At 46.0% G+C, this 22,771-nt stretch overlaps 1 protein-coding gene across 14 annotated transcripts in view; it reads right to left on the bottom strand.

The window, feature by feature from the left end:
- LOC120999536 (zinc finger protein OZF-like) overlaps positions 1 to 22,771 on the bottom strand; it is a 2,085,412-nt gene that overhangs the window by 211,578 nt on the left and 1,851,063 nt on the right. The gene's annotated exons all lie outside the window — the stretch shown is intronic.

The raw sequence follows: 22,771 nt of genomic DNA on the forward strand, positions 1-22,771 counted from the left end.
GTGCGGGGGGGGGGCGCAGTGTGACTGTGTGTGCGGGGGGGGCGCAGTGTGACTGTGTGTGCGGGGGGGGCGCAGTGTGACTGTGTGTGCGGGGGGGCGCAGTGTGACTGTGTGTGCGGGGGGGCGCAGTGTGACTGTGTGTGCGGGGGGGCGCAGTGTGACTGTGTGCGCGGGGGGGGGCGCAGTGTGACTGTGTGCGGGGGGGGGGGGTGCAGTGTGACTGTGTGTGCGGGGGGGGGGTGCAGTGTGACTGTGTGTGCGGGGGGGGGGCGCAGTGTGACTTTGTGTGCGGGGGGGGGCGCAGTGTGACTTTGTGTGCGGGGGGGGCGCAGTGTGACTGTGTGTGCGGGGGGGGGGCGCAGTGTGACTGTGTGTGCGGGGGGGGGGGCGCAGTGTGACTGTGCGGGGGGGGGGGCGCAGTGTGACTGTGTGCGGGGGGGCGCAGTGTGACTGTGTGTGCGGGGGGGGGCGCAGTGTGACTGTGTGCGGGGGGGGGCGCAGTGTGACTGTGTGTGCGGGGGGGGGTGCAGTGTGACTGTGTGTGCGGGGGGGGTGCAGTGTGACTTTGTGTGCGGGGGGGGGGGGGCGCAGTGTGACTTTGTGTGCGGGGGGGGTGCAGTGTGACTTTGTGTGCGGGGGGGGGGGCGCAGTGTGACTTTGTGTGTGGGCTGCTGTTAAGGAAATTATCCAGCTTTTCTGAAAGTGGATATAAAATATTCATAGATGTTTTTCATTTCTCTGTGTATGTGATAGAATGTGGTGACAATTGGAAAAAAACAAGCAGATGACAAGATGACGTAAGCTAAAAAAAAACCATAGGAGATAGCCGTGTGTTAAAGGGAATCTGTCACCTGCTTTTACCATTTTAAGCTGTCACCATCGCCATGTTCACTAAAGTACCTTATTTCCTGCAGTCGTCTTCTTACTTTATTCCGTTTTGTCCTTTTGATAAAAAAGCCCTTTTTATGATATGCTAATGAAGCTCCAAGGTGCCTAGAGGGGCGTTTTTTCCCTCTCCGGTGCCCAGTGACGCCCCCCTGCAGTGCCCAAGAACGCCTCCTGATCCTCAATTAACCTCCCACAGCCCCGGCAAACGGTTCCGCCCCCTCCCCACGTCATCGTCTACCTTCTAGAAATGCCCCGTCCTTCTTCCTGTCGGCGGCCAGAAATCTCGCGCAGGCGCACTACGAGATTTCTGGCCGCCGACAGGAAGGACGGGGCATTTCTAGAAGGTAGACGATGACGTGGGGAGGGGGCGGAACCGTTTGCCGGGGCTGTGGGAGGTTATTTGAGGATCAGGAGGCGTTCTTGGGATTCAAATTAAGGCAGGCTGGGCACAAGTTAGCGGAAATTGTTTTTTTTTTTTTCTCACAAAGTCTCCCTTTCCGCTAACTTGGGACAAGAATTTCAATCTTTCATGGACTCAATATGCCCCTCACGAAATATCTTGGGGTGTCTTCTTTCCGAAATGGGGTCACATGTGGGGTATTTATACTGCCCTGGCATTCTAGGGGCCCTAAAGCGTGAGAAGAAGTCTGGAATATAAATGTCAAAAAAAAATTATTACGCATTTGGATTCCGTGAGGGGTATGGTGAGTTCATGTGAGATTTAATTTTTTTGACACAAGTTAGTGGAATATGAGACTTTGTAAGAAAAAAAATAATAATTCCCGCTAACTTGGGCCAAAAAAATGTCTGAATGGAGCCTTACAGGGAAGTGATCAATGACAGGGGGGTGATCAGGGAGTCTATATGGGGTGATCACCCCCCTGTCATTGATCACCCCCTATAAGGCTCCATTCAGATGTCCGTATGTGTTTTGCGGAACCGATCCATGTATCAGTGGATCCGTAAAAATCATACGGACGTCTGAATGGAGCCTTACAAGGGGGTGATCAATGACATGGGGGTGATCAGGGAGTCTATATGGGGTGATCAGGGGTGAATAAGGGGTTAATAAGTGACAGGGGGGGGGGGGTGTAGTGTAGTGGTGCTTGGTGCAACATATTACTGAGCTACCGGTGTCCTCTGGTGGTCGATCCAAACAAAAGGGACCACCAGAGGACCAGGTAGCAGGTATATTAGACGCTGTTATCAAAACAGCGTCTAATATACCTGTTAGGGGTTAAAAAAAAATCACATCTCCAGCCTGCCAGCGAACGATCGCCGCTGGCAGGCTGGAGATCCACTCGCTTACCTTCCGATCCTGTGAACGCGCGCGCCTGTGTGCGCGCGTTCACAGGAAGTCTCGCGAGATGACACACGGATGCGTCCAGGAGGAATGAATCAACCACCTTCCGGACGCGTCCGTGCGTTAGGTGGTCGGGAGGTGGTTAAAATGGTAAAAGCAGGTGACAGATTCCCGATAAGATAAGGTTTGTACGTGCTAAAGTAGCAAATATGCATTTCTTGCTAAAAACCTAAACTGAAGCAGTAAACACATTTTTGGAAAAGTGAAACTTGTAAAATACTAACCAATCAGAAGTATTATTTGTGTCCCAATCAAAAGCCATTATTTAAATATTTGTAAACCAATCATGTTTTACTTTGAGAAGTTACACCCTTTGAATTGGGTATAAATAATTGGGCTAGGACACTCCCACTTTGGGGTCCTGGCAGAGGTTTGAACTATACTCTGACTTCTGTCATTTTCCTCCGTCGACGTCATTCACCTGAACACGAGGCAGCGATCATCACGTGCCTGACCCTTGGTCTGCCCCGACACTGCTATCTGGGGAGGCCGCCTTGTATGTGACATGTTTTACTGAATACAACAGGTTTTCATCTTCTCCGTACCTGATATTTGTTCATATATATTTTCTACTGTACAAGTCAAAGTGAAAGCTGCCGGTTTTACTGTTTTTAATAAAAACTTATTGTTAAACAAAATAAAAGTATTCTATATATTTTTGTTCATTTCTCTACTTTTTATTTTCCTGTCGCCTATGACAGCACCACCAGAGAGAAGCATCCGCCCCCTCGAGACAGGAAACCTGCAGAATAAAAAGGGCGGACACTCTCCTCCCCTTCAGTGTGGTTTCCTGTCTCTGGTGGGAAGCCTGCAGCATGGATGCAACAAGATCCCTCTCTCTGGTGGCGCTCCGCTACTGACCTGCGGTCCCTGGAAGTTGGCGGCATCGAGGTGCGCTGAGGGCCGAGCAGAGGCACAGCTGAACTCCGGAGGGGGTACTCAGTGTGCTGGAGCTGGGGAAAGCCGGCACCTCCATGGAGGTGCCGCGAAGATGGAACGCCGGCCACCAGGGGGAGGAAGAGGAGGGGCTTCGGCAGTGAGTGCCGGATAGCGCTCCTGTAGTCATGTGACCGGCGTAAGCGTCGGCAGTGACTTCATCTGCATGCGCCCTAGGAGAAGGAGCGCAATGGTCGTTGCCGGTGTCTGTTTACGACCTGGCTGAGCTGCCTGCATTATGGAGGAAGACAAGCCCTCTGAGGAGCCTGCTGTCCCTCCTGCTTCGGTACCTCTGAAGGGGTGAGTGTGGGTCTTATGACCTAGATACTCTTGTACTGATAGGCATTACTGTTTATTTACAGGTTAGGCCTAGGAAAGTGGTAGCCAAAAAGAATAATAGAGAATGTGTTTTGTGTAAAGTAGAGTTTCCCTCTGGCCGGGATAAAAAGATGTGCCAGACCTGTATAGACAAAACGGTTGCAGAAGAATCTCCTGCCTTTTATAAATGTCTACAGGCTTTGGTTCAGTCATAGGTTAACTTCTCCTTAACCGCTAAAAAGGAACAGAGGCCTATTCGTAAAGAGACCCGGCGAAATCCCATTTTTTCAGAAGAAGAGGAGGATTTTCCTTCTTCAATAATTGAACTTTCTGATATCTCATATCAATCCTCTCCTGATGAGGAAGAAGGTCAAGGGCAGAGACCGTGTTTCCCTGTGGAAAATACGGAGAAGCTTTTAAAGGCCGTTCGTTCTACTATGGGCATAGAAGAGACCCGGGAGCCCCGTTCCTTTCAGGACATTATGTTCTAGGGGTTAGAGGCCAGACAACATGGTACTTTTCCAGTACACAAAAATGTAGCAGCTTTGATTAAAGGGGAGTGGAAGAAACCCAATAGGAGTGTTTATTTCCAAAAATCTCAAACGCAAATACCCCTTTAAAGACGAGGACTCTGCCTCCGGGGATAAGGCTCCCCGTATTAATGTGGCCATCTCCAAGGTCTCAAGAAAGACTGCCCTGCCATTTGAGGATACCGGTATATTGAAAGATCCTCTAGATAAAAAAGCAGACGCTTTCCTTAAGGGAGCTTGGGAGGCATCAACTTCATCTTTTAGACCCAGTATAGCCTCCACCTGTACTGCCCGTTCCTTAATTGTTTGGCTGTCTGAATTAGAAACTCAACTAAAAAACAGGAGTCCCCGTGAGGAGATTCTGGCCTCCCTCCCTACGATTAAAAAAGTAGCTGACTTTTTGGCGGATGCGTCTGCTGACTCGGTCAGACTAGCCGCTAAGTCAGCAGCCCTATCCAATTCGGCTCGGAGAGCACTGTGGATAAAAAATTGAAGTGGCGATACTGCCTCCAAGACAAAGCTCTGCGGAGTTTCGTGTGAGGGGGAGTACCTCTTTGGTCCTAGTTTAGATGACCTCCTAGATAAGGCGGCTGACAAAAAGAGAGTTTCCCAGATTTCAGAGCTCTTCCCCAGTAAAAGCAGGTTTAGTCGCTCCTTTCGTCCCTTTAAGGGAAACCAGGAACAAGATAGAAAACCTAGAGAAGACTGGTTTAGGGGTCAATGGAAGAGCAGGAATTTTTTCTTTAGCCAGCCCTCCTCGGATAAAAAGAAGTCAGACCAACAATGACGCCAGCACTCCGGTAGGGGGCAGACTGAAGGATTTTGCATTAGAATGGAGGAAGTTTTCCTTGAGCCCTTTGGTACTCGATACCATATCCAGAGGCCTTTATCTGGAATTTCTTCAGTCTCCTCCTGACAGATTTTTACCCACCGTAGTTCCTTGTTCTATGCAGGGAAGATCCATCATGGAAGAAGAGGTGTTGAAATTAGTAGAAAAATCTGTTTTAATCCTGGTATTGGAAGAGGAAAGAGGAAAAGGGTTCTATTCACCGCTTTTTCTTGTCAAAAAACCAGACTGTTCCTGGAGAACCATCATAAATCTAAAGAAGCTAAACCTCTTTCTTCAGCCAAAGAAATTCAAGATGGAAACGATAAAATCAGCGATCAATCTCTTATACCCTCAGTGCTTTATGGCAGTTCTCGACCTAAAAGACGCATACTACCACGTCCCCATTGCTATAGAACATCAGAAGTTCCTAAGGGTAGCAGTTTTTTTAGACGGTCATCTTCAACATTTTCAATACCAGGCTCTCTCTTTCGGGCTTTCCATGGCTCCGAGAGTGTTCACAAAATTGGTGGCAGAGATGGCGGCCCACATAAGGGAAAGGGATATTCTTTTTATCCCTTACCTAGACGATTTCTTAATCATAGGTCAGTCAGAAGAGGCTTGCAGTCTAGCAGTTCTAGAGGTCCGTACCATTTTAGAAAAGCTGGGTTGGATGATAAACGAGGAGCAATCAAGATCCCGTCCACTAAAGAAACAGGTGTTCCTGGGCTTAATTTTGGACTCTTCTCTCCAGAGATGTTTTTTGCCTATAGAGAAGATACAGACCGTTCAAAGCAAGATTACAAGTCTAACCCAAAGACCAGTGACATCCATAAGGAAGGCAATGTCAGTCCTGGGCTCCCTCACGTCCTGTATTCCAGCAGTAAGGTGGGCACAATTTCATTCCAGGGCCTTACAGTGGGAGATTCTGGCCAGTTGGGAGAAGAGCAAATCACTGGACGCCAGTTTGGAAGTCTCTTCCCAGACTATCCAGGAACTAGCCTGGTGGCTAGAAAAAGAATCTCACAAAGGAGGGCCCCGTGGAAGATCGAAAATTTGGTTTGCCTGACTACGGACGCAAGCCCTTGGGGGTGGGGGGCCCACATTCAAGGTTCTTCCTGTCAGGGCCGTTGGAATTCCCTTCAGAGAATTCAATCCTCAAATCTAAAGGAACTGATGGCGGTAGGCGTAGCTATGAGGAATTCACTTTCAAAAATAAAAGGAAGGAATTTAAGAATTCTTTCAGACAACAGGATGGTAGTATCCTATTTAAACAAACAAGGAGGAACGAGATGCAGAGCTCTTATGAAAGAAACCTTCTCTATTCTGGAGCTAGCAGAGAGAACGTGTACCTCGATTTCAGCTGTTCACATAAGGGGTGTGGAGAACAAACAAGCCGATTTCCTGAGCCGTCATACCCTGTCTCAGGGGGAGTGGTCTTTGGATCCATTAATCTTCCAGAAAATCGTAGATCTTTGGGGCCTTACGGAAATCGACTTGTTTGCTACCCATTCAAACAAGAAAGTACCAAGGTTCTTTTCCCTAAGCTAGTCGGGGTCCCCTTGTTGGATGGATGCTCTGTCCCAGGAGTGGAAGTTTCGCCTGGCTTACGCCTTTCCCCTGATTACCTGGGTTTTGAGGAAAATTCGGGAAGAAAAGGCCAGGGTAATTCTAATAGCGACCTTTTGGCCCAGGAGAGCCTGGTTCACGGGGCTCAGGACCATGTCGGTATTCGATCCTTGGGTTCTTCCGGCCCGGGGGCTTCTAAGCCAGGGACCAGTGATACATCCAGCCGTGGAGAACCTACACTTAACGGCCTGGAATTTGAGAGGTGGTTACTAAGCAAGGAAGGGTTCACCGCTCTCAGGAGATTATTCTTCCTACCCTTTTCCAGAATCCTTCCACTGATGAGGAAGAGTCTCTCCATTGTCTAGATGTTAGAAGAGCTCTTTTAGCTTATCTGTCCTCTACATCTGCCTGGCGGAAGTCTTCTTCACTGTTCCTTCAGTTTCAGGGAGTGAATAAGGGTTCGGCTTCTTCTAAGTGTTCCATCGCCCGATGGATTGTTGCTGCTATTTCCTTATCTTATCTATCCTCTGGTCTGTCCCCCTCCTGTTGGGTTAAGGGCTCACTCGACCAGAGCGGTTGCAGCATCTTGGGCAGAGAGGTCCTCGATTCCAATTGAGAAAATTTGCAAGGCAGCCACTTGGTCTTCACCCTCTACCTTCTTTAAACATTATAGGTTGGACCTAAACTTTTCGGGGGATTCTTCCTTTGGTGAAGGGGTCCTTCTTTCTACATCCCACCCTTAAGAGTTCCTCTAGTAAATCTCTGGTGGTGCTGTCATGGGCGACAGGAAAAAATGGTATTACTTACCGGTAATTTTATTTTACGGAGCCCATGACAGCACCACGGCTTTCCCTCCTTATGTGTCCTTCCTTTTGCACGGCTGTAAAAACAAAAAAAGGTTATTTACACGTCTAATATATGTTGGCGGCCTTCCTCCGATACTTGGAAAACTCACTGAAGGGGGGGAGAGTGTCCGCCCTTTTTATTCTGCAGGTTTCCTGTCTCGAGGGGGCGGATCCTTCTCTCTGGTGGTGCTGTCATGGGCTCCGTAAAATAAAATTACCAGTAAGTAATACAATTTTTTTTATTTTTTGCATTCTTCTGTATTCCAGGCGCTTGTAGCTGTGCATAGAGATGGGCGCAGACGTCTATAATGGTTAGTGTTGAGCGAAGCGAGCTTCAGATGCTTCATTCAAAACTTCGGAATAATACTGTACCGAGATTCGTCTCCATACAGTATTAGAATGTATGGGCTCCGAGGAGCCGAAGTAAGTTATTCACGAAGTTGCGTGAGACTTCATTGAATAACTCAGGTAGTTGATTTTTAAAGTGGAAAAAACGCTTTAAAACTTTAAACTGAACTCTGCTTCGGTTCAGAGGTTCTAGACGGGACCGAAGCCGAGTTCGGTTTCAAGTTTTAAATTGGTTTTCCACTTTAAAAATCAACTGCCTGAGTTATTCAATGAAGTCTCACGCAACTTCGTGAATAACTTACTTCGGCTCCTCGGAGCCCATACATTCTAATACCGTACATAGACTAATCTCAGTTAGAGTTGTTGCGATACCAAATTTTTGATTCGGTTTCGATACCATGAAAAAGTATTGCGATACTCGATACCATTCGATACCACGCGAAAAAAATAAACAAAAAAAGCCACGTGCATTCCTCATTTTTAAAAATGGCGAATCGCGCAGTTTTTATTTTATTTTTTCTGTTCCGGCATTCACCACCTAGATTTTTTTTTTATATTTTAATAGTTTGGACTTTTCTGACGTGGCGATGTAATATGTTTATTTATATATTTTATATGTGAAATTGGGAAAAGGGGGGTGATTTATACTTCATATTTTAGTGTTTTTTTTTTTTTCACTTTTTATTTAATAACTATTTCCCCCCTTAGGGGCTAGAACCTGGGATCTTTCATCCCTTTTCCTATTCACCCTGATAGATCTCTATCAGGGTGAATAGGACTCCACACTGTCCCTGCTGCTCTGTGCTTTGTGCACACAGCATCAGGGATGTTACCATGGCAACCAGGGCTTCCTGGCTGCCATGGTAACCGATCGGAGCCCCAGGCTTACACAGCTGGGGCTCCGATCAGAAGCTGCCACTGCACCACCAATGAGGGGGAGTGGAGAGGTCCCTGTGGCCACTGCCACCAATGATTTTAATACTGGAGGGTTGAGAGGGGCCGGCGCACTGTGCCACCAATGATTTTAATGGGATGGGGGGATTGAGGGGGGGGGGCACACTGCACCACCAATGATTTTACCCCTTTATACAGGAGGCGGGTACTAGCAGATCAGCGGCAGTTAACTGCCGCTGATCGCAGCTCCCTGTCAGGGGCAGGGTGCCGGCAATGCGATTCTGCTGCCGGCACCCGCCTCCTGTATGTGTTAAAGACTGACTACTGTATATGAGTCCAGACTTTCACTATTAGGCCACACAGAGCGGCGCCCAGCGATGTCTCAGCACTCACCATTTAGTCCTGGGCGCCGCTCCGTTCGCCCGCAGTGCCCCATTACTGTCTCCTCTCCTGCTCCACATGCTGCTGATTACTATCGGAGCGATGGGAGGAGACATCAGCTTCACTAGTGGGCGTTCCTTCTCCCTGGCTGTAGCGCTGTCCAATCGCAGCGCAGGGAAAAGGAACGCCCACTAGTGAAGCTGATGTCTCCTCCCATCGCTCCGATAGTAATCCTATCATTGGGGGCGCAGTGCGCCCGCCCCTCCTCCGCCCCTCTCTTCTCATTGCCGCCCCTCCTCCACCCCCTCTCTTCTCATTGCCGCCCCTCCTCCACCCCCTCTCTTCTCATTGCCGCCCCTCCTCCGCCCCTCTCTTCTCATTGCCGCCCCTCCTCCGCCCCTCTCTTCTCATTGGTGGCAGCGGCAGCAGCACAGGGGGAGGGAGGACAGCTTCCTTCTCCCCGTGCTGCTGAGAGAGAACATGAGCGCGCCGACAGCAGCGCGCTCATGTTCAGAGATACTAGACTGCGCAGAAGCGCAGCCCAGTATCGAAAAAACGGAAATCCCGGTATCGTATCGATACCGGGACAAAAGTATCGATTGGGTATCGAAATTTCGATACCCGCAACAACCCTAATCTCAGTACAGTATTATCAGGGGGAGAAAACCAGAACTGGATCGCACATCCACACTGCTATGCTTTGATCTAATTAAACTCTCTTCTCAGCGCCATATTAAAGTGTACAGCCCCCCACACTTCATGCTGTACAAGAGGCATTAGTGTACATTTTGATCAAAAGGCATAAGCCCACTCACCACGCCAAGGTCACCTCTTTGAGTGGGACCTACTCTGACAAAACAGCGCAGCACTATGCGGTGACAAAGCGGCACTGCCCTAGTAGGCGGCGGGACACAGGAGTCAAACCGCAATCCTGCTGTTCGACAATGCCACCCATGACACTGGGCCCCACCAACCCACCATCACAGCGCCACAAAAACAAAGGCCACCACGCAGTACTGCACCATGTGAACAGTTGTCCATTGCTATCAGGAGCTACAGGTCAATGACCACTTATATGCAGACTTCTGTGATTAAAACTACCTGTGCCGAATGTGAGGAGCGTTGATACCAGTTGTAAAGAAGAAAGATTCAAATAACAATTATCAGGGGGAGAAAAACAGAATCTTTCTTCTTTGTTACTGGTATCAGCGCTCCTCCCATTCGGCACAGGTGGTTTTAATCACACAAGTCTGCATAGATATGGTCATTGACCTGTAACTCCTGATAGCAATGGACGTGTTGTGTTAGACAACTGTTCACATGGTGCAGTACTGCGTGGTGGCCTTTGTTTTTGTGGCGCTGGGTTGGTGGGGCCCAGTGGCATTGTCGGACAGCAGGGTTGCGGTTTGACTCCTGGGTCCCGCCGCCTACTAGGGCAGTGCCGTTTTGTCACCGCATAGTGCTGCGCTGTTTTGTCAGAGTAGGTCCCACTCAAAGAGGTGACCTTGGCGTGGTGAGTGGGCTTATGCCTTTTGATCAAAATGTACACTAATGCCTCTTGTACAGCATGCAGTATGGGGGGCTGTACACTTCAATATAGCGCTGAGAAGCGAGTTTAATTAGATTAAAGCATAGCAGTGTGGATGTGCGATCCAGTTCTGGTTTTCTCCCCCTGATAATCAGTACAGAATTATTCCGAAGTTTTGAACGAAGCGACTTCGGAGGAAGCATCCAAAGCTCACTTCCCTCGACACCAACAATGGCCTAACACAGGGCTCGACAAATCCCAGGTCGCCATGGCGACCGGGAATTTTGTCCTGGTGCCTGGGTATTTGCCCCTGCTTGAAAATAGGCCCAGCACACCAGCAGCCACTGGAGCAATAAGTGTCATGATCTGTCTCCGTCTACTATATCCAAGTGACCGAACATACCGGAGGGCATAGCGGGAGAACGGAGCGGCGCCCAGGGATAATAGTAAGTGCAGTGAGATCCCCGGGCGCCGCTGTACAGATCATGATACTTAGTTCACAAGTTTTTGCAGGATGAAAGGTCCTCAACGCGAGGCTAACAATGTGACAGGCGGTGCAAATGACGGGTTAAGCCGAGTGACATCACTCCCTCTCCCCGCTGGCAGTCAGTGTCAGCTGGCCACGGAGTGACACACGACATGTACGTGGCAGCGCTCACCTGCCCGCTAGGCGCTCTCCACCTCATGTCCCGGGAGCGGCGCAGGTGACTACGGTGTTGTTTCCGTTTTCCTGTACGAAGACTCTTCCAGTGTTTCCCGGAGAGGAGCCGTCTCATCACCGTAAAGCCTCATGCACACATCCGTAGAACACGGACCGTGTGATACCGGCCTGGATTTCTTCTGAGTGCAGGAGCTCACAGTGTCATTGGTTGCTATGACGCCGTGTGCTTCCTGTTGCCGCAGTACAGTCTTACACTGATATAGATCATATAGCAACCAATGACGCTGTGAACTCCTGCACTCAGAAGAAATCCAGGCCGGTATCACACGGTCCATGTTCCTGAGGCTTAACGCACTTACAGGACTCAGAGATCCCTCCGACAAACGGGACCGCAGCCCCACCCCCTCCCCATCACAGCACGGGATGTAGATCCGGCAACAGCTGGAACCAAATCCTGGCCTGGACTCAGAGCGCGTCCACAGCGGAGGGAGCACAAGGATGGCCCCGGAGACGCCGACAACAGCGACTCCATTATCCCCCGGACAGGACAAATAATTCGGGACAGCAGAAGGGCAGTGACGGCGGATACAGGCGGCAACGAGGGAGCCCGGACCCAACATCCTGGGGAAGGGATCTCAGTTCTGTCAGCTGCAGCGCAGGGATTATACACACAGTGACGTCACAGCGCAGGGATTATACACACAGTGACGTCACAGCGCAGGGATTATGCACACAGTGAGGTCACAGCGCAGGGATTATGCACACAGTGAGGTCACAGCGCAGGGATTATACACACAGTGACGTCAGCGCAGGGATTATACACACAGTGACGTCACAGCGCAGGGATTATGCACACAGTGACGTCACAGCGCAGGGATTATGCACACAGTGACGTCACAGCGCAGGGATTATACACACAGTGACGTCACAGCGCAGGGATTATACACAGACACTCTGGCCCAGAATTTACTAATGTGTCTGTCCAAAAAATCTGTTCAAAAAAGTGGTGCAAGCTGGTGTAATTTAGCGCATCTATGGTTTCTACACTTCCTTGATGAGGGGGCAGGGCTTAGAAGGAAGGGGGCAAGTCCAGACAGCCGGTTGCCATTTACTGGATTAGTAAGTCTGTGCCTCTAAGTATTTTGTCATCACTTGGAAAATGAGATTCAATGTAGATAAATGTAAAGTTCTGCATCTGGGTAGTAATAATCAATGTACATCATATGTCCTCGGGGAGGTAACACTGGGAGAGAGTCTCTTCCCAGAGGTGGGACCCACACCTATCTGACATTGGTGGCATTGGTGATCCAGGTGAGAAAACCCCTTTAATTAATTTCCCCCTTCATCCCTTAGGTCATAAAATGTGATCTGATCTTCATCTAAGTCACAACAATAGACAATCACAGTCTGCTTAAACTAATAACACACAAATTAATTAGAAAGACAAAAATGACCCAGGGTGGGGTGAAGGACAGTGCCCACCCCCCCTGACGAAGGCACGCCGAAACGCGCGTTGGGGTAGCGCCATCCTGGGTAATTCAGCACACGGTCCTTTTTAGGTGAGCCCTGGTCCTGCTATCCCCTCCATGGTATCTTGACTTTGGTGTCCCACTACACCTGGTCTCCATTGTTGGTCTGTTGTTTACTTTTTACATTGTATTTGCTCAACATACCATGTTTTACTGCCATGTGGGGTTTTTCTGCTGACCATTGACTCACCTATGTACATTAGTTTGCATTGCTTTTTTGGTTCATGGGTCAGTCATTGCACCTAGTATTATCCATGATCCACATATACATGCTGTACTATTGACCTGTGTGCCTCCCCAGGGTGGCGCTCTTTCTCTCCTTTCCTCTGCTTCTTTTTCACCTTGCTAATATCACATTTACTGGCTTCTTTAGGGTACTGTTCAGCATGTCGGATCCGTCCTGCGGCTATTTTGCCATGCCTCCGGACCGCCGCTCCGTCCCCATTGACTATAATGGGGACGGGGGCGGAGCTCCGGCGGTGCACGGCGAAAGGCCGCCGGACTAAAATTACTGCATGTCAGGTTTTTTAGTCCGGCGGCTTTCGCCGTGCTGCGCCGGAGCTCCGCCCCGTCCCCATTATAGTCAATGGGGACGAAGCGGCGGTCCGGAGGCACGGCAAAATAGCCGCAGGACGGATCCGACATGCTGAACAGCATGTCGGATCCGTCCTGCCGCAGGTGTGAAAGTAGCCTTATTTATGTAATTTTTAATTATGTCTCAATAAAATATATATTTTTATTCTTTGGTACTATGAGCTCCACTTTCTTGTGTTTCTGCTAATAACACACAAAGAATTAAATGTTACCATGTTTTTATTGAACACACCATGTATTGTAAACATTCACAGTGCAGGTGGAAAAAGTATGTGAACCCTTGGATTTAATAACTGGTTGAACCTCCTTTGGCAGCAAAAACTTCAACCAAACATTTCCTGTAGTTGCAGATCAGACGTGCACAACGGTCAGGAGTAATTCTTGACCATTCCTCTTTAACCACCTCAGCCCCCCTAGCTTAAACACCCTTAATGACCAGGCCACTTTTTACAATTCTGCACTACACTACTTTCACCGTTTATTGCTCGGTCATGCAACTTACCACCCAAATGAATTTTACCTCCTTTTCTTCTCACTAATAGAGCTTTCATTTGGTGGTATTTCATTGCTGCTGACATTTTTACTTTTTTTGTTATTAATCGAAATTTAACAATTTTTTTGCAAAAAAATGACATTTTTCACTTTCAGTTGTAAAATTTTGCAAAAAAAAACGACATTCATATATAAATTTTTCTCTAAATTTATTGTTCTACATGTCTTTGATAAAAAAAAATGTTTGGGTTAAAAAAAATGGTTTGGGTAAAAGTTATAGCGTTTACAAACTATGGTACAAAAATGTGAATTTCCGCTTTTTGAAGCAGCTCTGACTTTCTGAGCACCTGTCATGTTTCCTGAGGTTCAACAATGGCCAGACAGTAGAAACACCCCACAAATGACCCCATTTCGGAAAGTACACACCCTAAGGTATTCGCTGATGGGCATAGTGAGTTCATAGAAGTTTTAATTTTTTGTCACAAGTTAGCGGAAAATGATGATTTTTTTTTTTTTCTTACAAAGTCTCATATTCCACTAACTTGTGACAAAAAATAAAAACTTCCATGAACTCACTGTGCCCATCAGCGAATACCTTGGGGTGTCTTCTTTCCAAAATGGGGTCACTTGTGGGGTAGTTATACTGCCCTGGCATTCTAGGGGCCCAAATGTGTGGTAAGTTGTTTGAAATCAAAATCTGTAAAAATTTGCTGGTGAAATCCGAAAGGTGCTCTTTGGAATATGGACCCCTTTGCCCACCTAGGCTGCAAAAAAGTGTCACACATGTGGTATCTCCGTACTCAGGAGAAGTTGGGGAATGTGTTTTGGGGTGTCATTTTACATATACCCATGCTGGGTGAGATAAATATCTTGGTCAAATGCCAACTTTGTATAAAAAAAATGGGAAAAGTTGTCTTTTGCCAAGATATTTCTCTCACCCAGCATGGGTATATGTAAAATGACACCCCAAAACACATTGCCCAACTTCTCCTGAGTACGGTGATACCAGATGTGTGACACTTTTTTGCAGCCTAGGTGGGCAAAGGGGCCCACATTCCTTTTATGAGGGCATTTTTAGACATTTGGATCCCAGACTTCTTCTCACGCTTTAGGGCCCCTAAAATGCCAGGGCAGTATAAATACCCCACATGTGACCCCATTTTGGAAAGAAGACACCCCAAGGTATTCAATGAAAGGCATGGCGAGTTCATAGAATTTTTTTTTTTTTGGCACAAGTTAGCGGAAATTGATTTTATTTTTTTTTCTCACAAAGTCTCCATTTCCGCTAACTTGGGACAAAAATTTCAATCTTTCATGGACTCAATATGCCCCTCACGGAATACCTTGGGGTGTCTTTTTTCCGAAATGGGGTCACATGTGGGGTATTTATACTGCCCTGGCATTCTAGGGGCCCTAAAGCGTGAGAAGAAGTCTGGAATATAAATTTTACACATTTGGATTCCGTGAGCGGTATGGTGAGTTCATGTGAGATTTTATTTTTTGACACAAGTTAGTGGAATATGAGACTTTGTAAGAAAATAAATAATAATTTCCGCTAACTTGGGCCAAAAAAATGTCTGGAGCCTTAGGCCCCTTTCACACGAGTGAGTATTCCGCATTGCACCCGCACTGAATACCGACCCATTCATTTCTATGGGGCTGTTCACATGAGCGGTGATTTTCACGCATCACTTATGCGTTGCGTGAAAATCGCAGCATGTTCTATATTCTGCGTTTTTCACGCAACGCAGGCCCCATAGAAGTGAATGGGGTTGCGTGAAAATCGCAAGCATCCGCAAGCAAGTGCGGATGCGGTGCGATTTTCACGCACGGTTGCTAGGAGACGATCGGGATGGAGACCCGATCATTATTATTTTCCCTTATAACATGGTTATAAGGGAAAATAATAGCATTCTGAATACAGAATGCAAAGTAAAATAGCACTGGAGGGGTTAAAAAAATAAATAAAATAATTTAACTCACCTTAATCCACTTGCTCGCGTAGCCCGGCATCTCCTTGTGTCTCCTTTGTTGAAGGACCTGTGGTGACGTCACTCCGGTCATCACATGGTACGTCACATGATCTTTTACCATGGTGAATCACCATGGTAAAAGATCATGTGATGACCGAAGTGACGTCACCACAGGTCCTTCAACAAAGGAGACACAAGGAGATGCCGGGCTACGCGAGCAAGTGGATTAAGGTGAGTTAAAAAATTTTTTAAAGTTTTTTGACCCCTCCAGTGCTATTTTACTTTGCATTCTGTATTCAGAATGCTATTATTTTCCCTTATAACCATGTTATAAGGAAAAATAATACAATCCACAGAACACCGATCCCAAGCCCGAACTTCTGTGAAGAAGTTCGGGTTTGGGTACCAAACACGCACGATTTTTCTCACGCGAGTGCAAAACGCATTACAATGTTTTGCACTCGTGCGGAAAAATCGCGGGTGTTCCCCCGCCGCTGGCTCGACCGCTCCATCCTCAATGCGCCGATGACGTCATCGCATACACCTGGAAGAGAAGACGCCAGCATGGCTGAAGGAGGCGGAGAGTCTGGATGACGTCGCTGGATGCTCGAATCAGGTAAGTATGTAGGTAATAAGCATGCTGCCACAAAAACCACCAACGAAATGGGAATAAATAATAACAAATGATTTTATAAAAAGTACAATTATTAACACTATACCACCAACGATTATGAATAATAAGCACCACAATAAATATACAGATACTTATATATGACACATATAAATATCTGTATATATCTGTCAAATAGTGTATATATACATATATATATATATATGCGCTATTTATATATATATATATATATATATATATATACACACATATATTTTAGTGTAAGTGATATATATCCTTATATATGTTTGTGTATATATTACTATATATATATATATATATATATATTTTCACGGACAGGCATATATATACACATAGAAACAGATATAGAGATACACATAAATATATATATATATATATATAGAGTAATTCAGATATATTATCATAAAGATACATATGGAAAGAGTCGTGATAGATGGGGAGACATGGATACGCAGACATGGACAGGTAGAGAGGGACAGGCAGAGATGGACACGGAGCGATGGACAGGCAGAGATGGAGACGCAGACATGGACAGGCAGAGATGTAGACGCAGAGATGGATACGCAGAGAGGGACAGGCAGAGATGGACAAGCAGACATGGACACGGGGAGATGGATACGCAGACATGGATAGGCAGAGATACATAGGCAGAGATGCATAGAGAGTGTGAAGATATGCGTATTGTGTGGCCTGTAATTGTACCTTGTAATTAGTCTATTTTTTTCCGTGGCTTTATTGTCTGGAGATAGTTAGTTTAGACAGTGTCTAGACTAATTATCTCCTGGCAGACAAAGGAGGAGACCTGTGAAGGTATGCGTATTGTGTGGCCTGTAATTGTACCATGTAATTAGTCTATTGGTTAATATTCGTGGCTTTATTCTTTAGAGATAGTTAATTTGGACACTGTCTGGACTCATTTTCTCGAAACAGACAAAAGGATCGACCAAAATCTAAAGCATGTACTATTGGTTGTATGTTGCCTCCCTCTAGGAAGCCCCCCTCCCCTTTTTGCTGGGGGTACAGTATAAATACAAGTTTGGGTCAATAAACAGACAGTCTTCTTACAGCCCTCATCACGTTTCTGCTGTTGTTTTGGTACCTGTGTTGTGTGTGGGAGTGATACCGCTGAGATTGCTGGCGATTGTAACTTGGGAATCTAGCTTAGGCTACTTTCACACTAGCGTTCGGGTGTCCGCTCGTGCGCACCGTTTGAAGGGGCTCACGAGCGGCCCCGAACGCATCCGTCTGGCCCCAATGCATTCTCAGTGGAGGCCGATCCACTGAGAATGCATCCGCCTGCCAGCGTTCAGCCTCCGCTCAGTGAGCGGACACCTGAACGCTGCTTGCAGCGTTCGGGTGTCCGCCTGGCCGTGCGGAGGCGAGCGGATCCGTCCAGACTTACAATGTAAGTCAATGGGGACGGATCCGCTTGAAGATGACACAATATGGCTCAATCTTCAAGCGGATCCGTTCCCCATTGACTTTCAATGTAAAGTCTGAACGGATCCGCTCAGACAACTTTCACACTTAGAAAATTTTCTAAGTTTTAATGCAGACGGATCCGTTCTGAACGGATGCGAACGTCTGCATTATCGGAGCGGATCCGTCTGATGAAACATCAGACGGATCCGCTCCGAACGCTAGTGTGAAAGTAGCCTAACCTGCACCGAACGGAGGACTATATTCACTGCGTGCTTTTCCATTAAGGTAAACCAGACTCTACTACTAACAGGGTTCGTTACAGACAGACATACATAAACCGAGATACATAAATAGATAGACAGATACATAGGTAGAGAGAGATAGGCAGAGAAAAACATACAAATATTCATAAGAATAATTCCAAATAAACTTTTGTAAAAATATTTAGGACATAAAGAAGCAACAGCAAACACGTTTTAAATGTAGAGTACTGGCAGACAAGCAGCAGTTTGTAATTTAATAAAAAGTATTTATTATTAATTTGAGTTGCTTTAAAGTTAAAGTGTTTTTATTTATTTTTTTTATAATTTTTATGTTCTATTACTTTGGGCTCTTTCACACTTGCGTTGTCCGGTTCCGGCGTGTACTCCATTTGCCGGAATTACACGCTGGATCCGGAAAAACGCAAGTGAACTGAAAGCATTTGAAGACTGATCCGTCTTCAAAATGCGTTCAGTGTTACTATGGCACCCAGGACGCTATTAAAGTCCTGGTTGCCATAGTAGTAGTGGGGAGCGGTATACTTACAGTCCGCGCGGCTCCCGGGGCGCTCCAGAATGATGTCAGAGCGCCCCATGCGCATGGGTGACGTGATCCATGCGACACGTCATCCATGAGCGCGGGGCGCCCTGACGTCACTCTGGAGCGCCCGGGGAGCCGCACGGACGGTAAGTATACTGCTCCCCCGCTCCCCACTACACTTTACCATGGCTGCCAGGACTTTAGCGTCCCGGCAGCCATGGTAACCACTCTAAAAAAGCTAAACGTCGGATCCGGCGATGCGCCGAAACGACGTTTAGCTTAAGGCCGAATCCGGATTAATGCCTTTCAATGGGCATTAATTCCGGATCCGGCCTTGCGGCAAGTCTTCAGGATTTTTGGCCGGAGCAAAAAGCGCAGCATGCTGCAGTATTTTCTCCGGCCAAAAAACGTACCGTTCCGGAACTGAAGACATCCTGATGCATCCTGAACGGATTTCTCTCCATTCAGAATGCATTAGGATAATCCTGATCAGGATTCTTCCGGCATAGAGCCCCGACGACGGAACTCTATGCCGGAACAGAACAACACAAGTGTGAAAGAGCCCTAAAATATTATATTTGTATGCAATTTAGGCTATTAAAAAATTTTCATTTAATCATATATTTGTTCTTGTTTTTCTTCTGAATTCAAATTAGTCAAGAGATAAAAATTAAATTATTTAAATATTTAAATATTTTATATTGCAAATAGTACATTACCTATGACACCACCTAGCGTGTGCGCTCTGCAGCTCGAGAAAGTAATGTTGGTACCATGTTCGTATGAGTACACATTATTGATAAAAATTATTATTTTATATATGCATATGATGCTCTAGTGCCTACTAGGGTGTGACCATTACACACATAACCTTTTTTTTCTTATCAATTAATAGGTACTTTGCGATTTGATTAGATTTACCCTGCATGATCTGGTTTACACTTTCGGGTATAGTCAATGAAAAGTCCTTATGGTTTTTGTAGTTGAAAACGGAGTAGAGACTAATGGTCTAATTATAACATCCTATTTGCTTAAAATTGATCATTTAGAGATGAAAATTAATTCTACTATTAATAAATGCAGACATAATAAGATAGGCTCAACATGGATGTTTTAGGATGTCAGGAGAACTTGTAATTGGTCAGCCAGTGTTAGGCCTCTTTCAGACAGGCGTTTGGGGAAAATGTGCGGGTGCGTTACGGGAACACCCACGATTTTTCCGCATAAGTGCAAAGCATTGTAATGCGTTTTGCGCTCGCATGAGAAAAATCGTGCATGTTTGGTACCCAAACCCAAAATTCTTCTCAGAAGTTCGGGCTTGGGATCGGTGTTCTGTAGATTGTATTATTTTCCCTTATAACAGGTTATAAGGGAAAATAATGTCATTCAGAATACAGAATGCATATTAAAACAGCGTTGGAGGTGTTAAAAAATAAAATAAAAAATAATTTAACTGACCTTAGTCCACTTGATCGCGCAGACCGGCATCTCCTTCTGTCTCCTTTACTGAACAGGACCTGGGGTGAGCATTCATTACAAGAACAGGACCTGTGATGACATCACTCCGCTCATCACATGATCCAGCACCATGGTAAAAGATCATGTGATGGATCATGTGATGACCGGAGTGACGTCATCACAGGTCCTGTTCATGTAAAAAATGATCACCACAGGTCCTGTTCAGCAAAGGAGATAGCGCAGACCGGCATCTCCTATCAAGTGGACTAAGGTGAGTTAAATGATTTATTATTTTTTAACCCCTCAAGCGCTGTTTTAACATGCATTCTGTATTCAGAATGAAATTATTTTTCCTTTTAACCATGTTGTAAGGGAAAAAAATAATAATCGGGGCTCCATCCCGATCGTCTCCTAGCAACCGTGCGTGAAAATTGCACCACATCCGCACTTGCGCACGCAACACCATTCACTTCTATGGGGCCTGTGTTGCGTGCAAATTGCAGAATATACAGCATGATGCGATTTTCATGCAAAACAGAAGTGATGCGTGAAAATCACCGCTCATGTGAACAGCCCCATATAAATAAATGGGTCGGTATTCAGTGCGGGTGCAATGCGTTCAACTCACGGATCGCATCCGTGCGGAATACTTGCCCGTGTGAAAGGGGCCTTATAGTTTCAGATATTTTGACATAGGCCCTTTAATTTCAAGCTTGAAATACAGGAAAACATGCAAGCTATTCATATTATATCATTAATAAATTCTTTTATTTAACAAAATAAATAACATATCTTTTAAATATGACTTTAAAATAGTCAATTATAAATTCAAACATAACTAAATATATACCAAATTGCTTAATTCAAATAAAACATTTTTTAAACGGTATAAATTTAATTCAGCTATTCAAAAGCCATAAATTCTGCAGCATGGTCCCTTCGTGGTTTGAAGCCAAGGTATTGTAAGTCTGGATCTGGGAAAGATCTTCTTACACTTGCGACAGCACATGAAGGAATAGCTTTTCTATTTCCTGCACCAAGGTATCCATGTATCCACCCAGTAAATGATCTGTAGGCGGTTTTCCTTCTACACCTATGTGGATGGAATATCAAAATTAATTAATATGTAGAGAAATTTTTTAATATATTTAAATAAATATATTACCTGTTCATATCCTTTTTGGATGGTTCTTTTTCTGTGTAAACAAAAGATATTAAGTTTACAGTTACTGTTTCTACTCTGTTACAGAAAATATTAAACAATTCTTGTTCGGTTATGCAATTTAGGTTATCCATTAATGGTTCAGCATTTGTGATTTCTTTGCAGCATACAGACTCGATATTTGTTCTCATAGGTATGCAGTTCCCACACTGACACCAATATACACTTCCAACTCTATTCTCATCTTCCGTTTCGTTGAAAACTATGTAATTCTCATTTTCAGATCGTCTTGGATTTTCAGGAAAACAGCCAATCGCCTGTGTATCAGCAGTGTATTTTGCTTTCATTTCTGGTATTTGCTTTCATTTCATCCAGGTATTTCTGCCACTAAGGGATTGCTGCTGAGGTCTTTCTGGTGGGCCATTTTGTCTAAGGATGTACGGTCTTATGTTTTGGCTTGCGATGTTTGTGCCAGGTCTAAGACCCCGAGAACACTTCCCGCTGGTGAACTACAACCACTACCCATTCCCTGCAAGCCATGGTCTCACATTTCCATGGATTTTATTTCTGATCTGCCCCCTTCTGAGGGGAAATCTGTGGTGTGGGTAGTGGTTGACCGTTTTAGCAAGATGGTGCACTTTGTTCCTTTTAAGTAAGCTCCCTGATGCGAAGACCTTAGCATCCTTGTTCATTGAACATGTGGTACGTCTGCATGGTGTCCCTGAGAATATCATCTCTGATAGAGGCGTACAGTTTGTTTCTGGAGGGCTTTTTGTCGAAGATGCGACATCTCTTTATCCTTTTCGTCTGCTTTCCATCCACAGACCAATGGGCAGATGGAACGGTTAAATCAGGCAGTGGAGCTTTTTCTAAGGTGCTATGTATCACATAATCAACTCTTATGGGTGAGATACCTCCCGTTGGCAGAGTTCGCTATTAACAATCGAGTTAATTCTTCCACGGGGGTGTCTCCTTTTTTTTGTAACAGTGGTTTGCATCCTCGCTTTTGTTCTAGTCCCTCTGTATCCTCACTCAACCCGCAGGCAGATTCTTTTACCTCTAGACTGTGCACAGTCTGGGCACAGGTTCAAACGAACCTGGAAAAGGCCCAGGAAACCCAGTGTAAACATGCCAATAAGAGAGGTTCCAATGGGGTAAATTTTGTACTCGGTGATAAGGTGTGGTTGTCGACTAAGAATCTTTCTTTAAAACCGTGTTCTAGGAAATTCTCTCCGTGTTTCATTGGACCATACAATATTATTGAGGTTGTTAACCCAGTGTCCTTTAGACTTAAGCTACCCGACTCCTTTCGTATACATGATGTGTTTCATAAGTCGTTGCTTAAGAGATATGTGTCACCAGTGGTTCCGGGTAAAAAACCTCCTCCACCTGTGAAGGTTGAAGGTCAGGAGGAATTCATCATCTCTAGAATTATTGATGTTAGAAAGGTTAGAAACTCCTTTCAATACCTGGTCCACTGGAAGGGCTATGGACCTGAGGAGAGGTCTTTGGTCCCAGCTACTGAGATCCACGCCCCGAGGCTCATCAACAAGTTTCATGATGAGCATCCTGGGAGATTTGTACCCAAGGGCTTGGGTCCG

The sequence above is a fragment of the Bufo bufo genome, chromosome 4 (genome assembly GCF_905171765.1).
Source record: "Bufo bufo chromosome 4, aBufBuf1.1, whole genome shotgun sequence".
Taxonomy (NCBI): domain Eukaryota; kingdom Metazoa; phylum Chordata; class Amphibia; order Anura; family Bufonidae; genus Bufo; species Bufo bufo.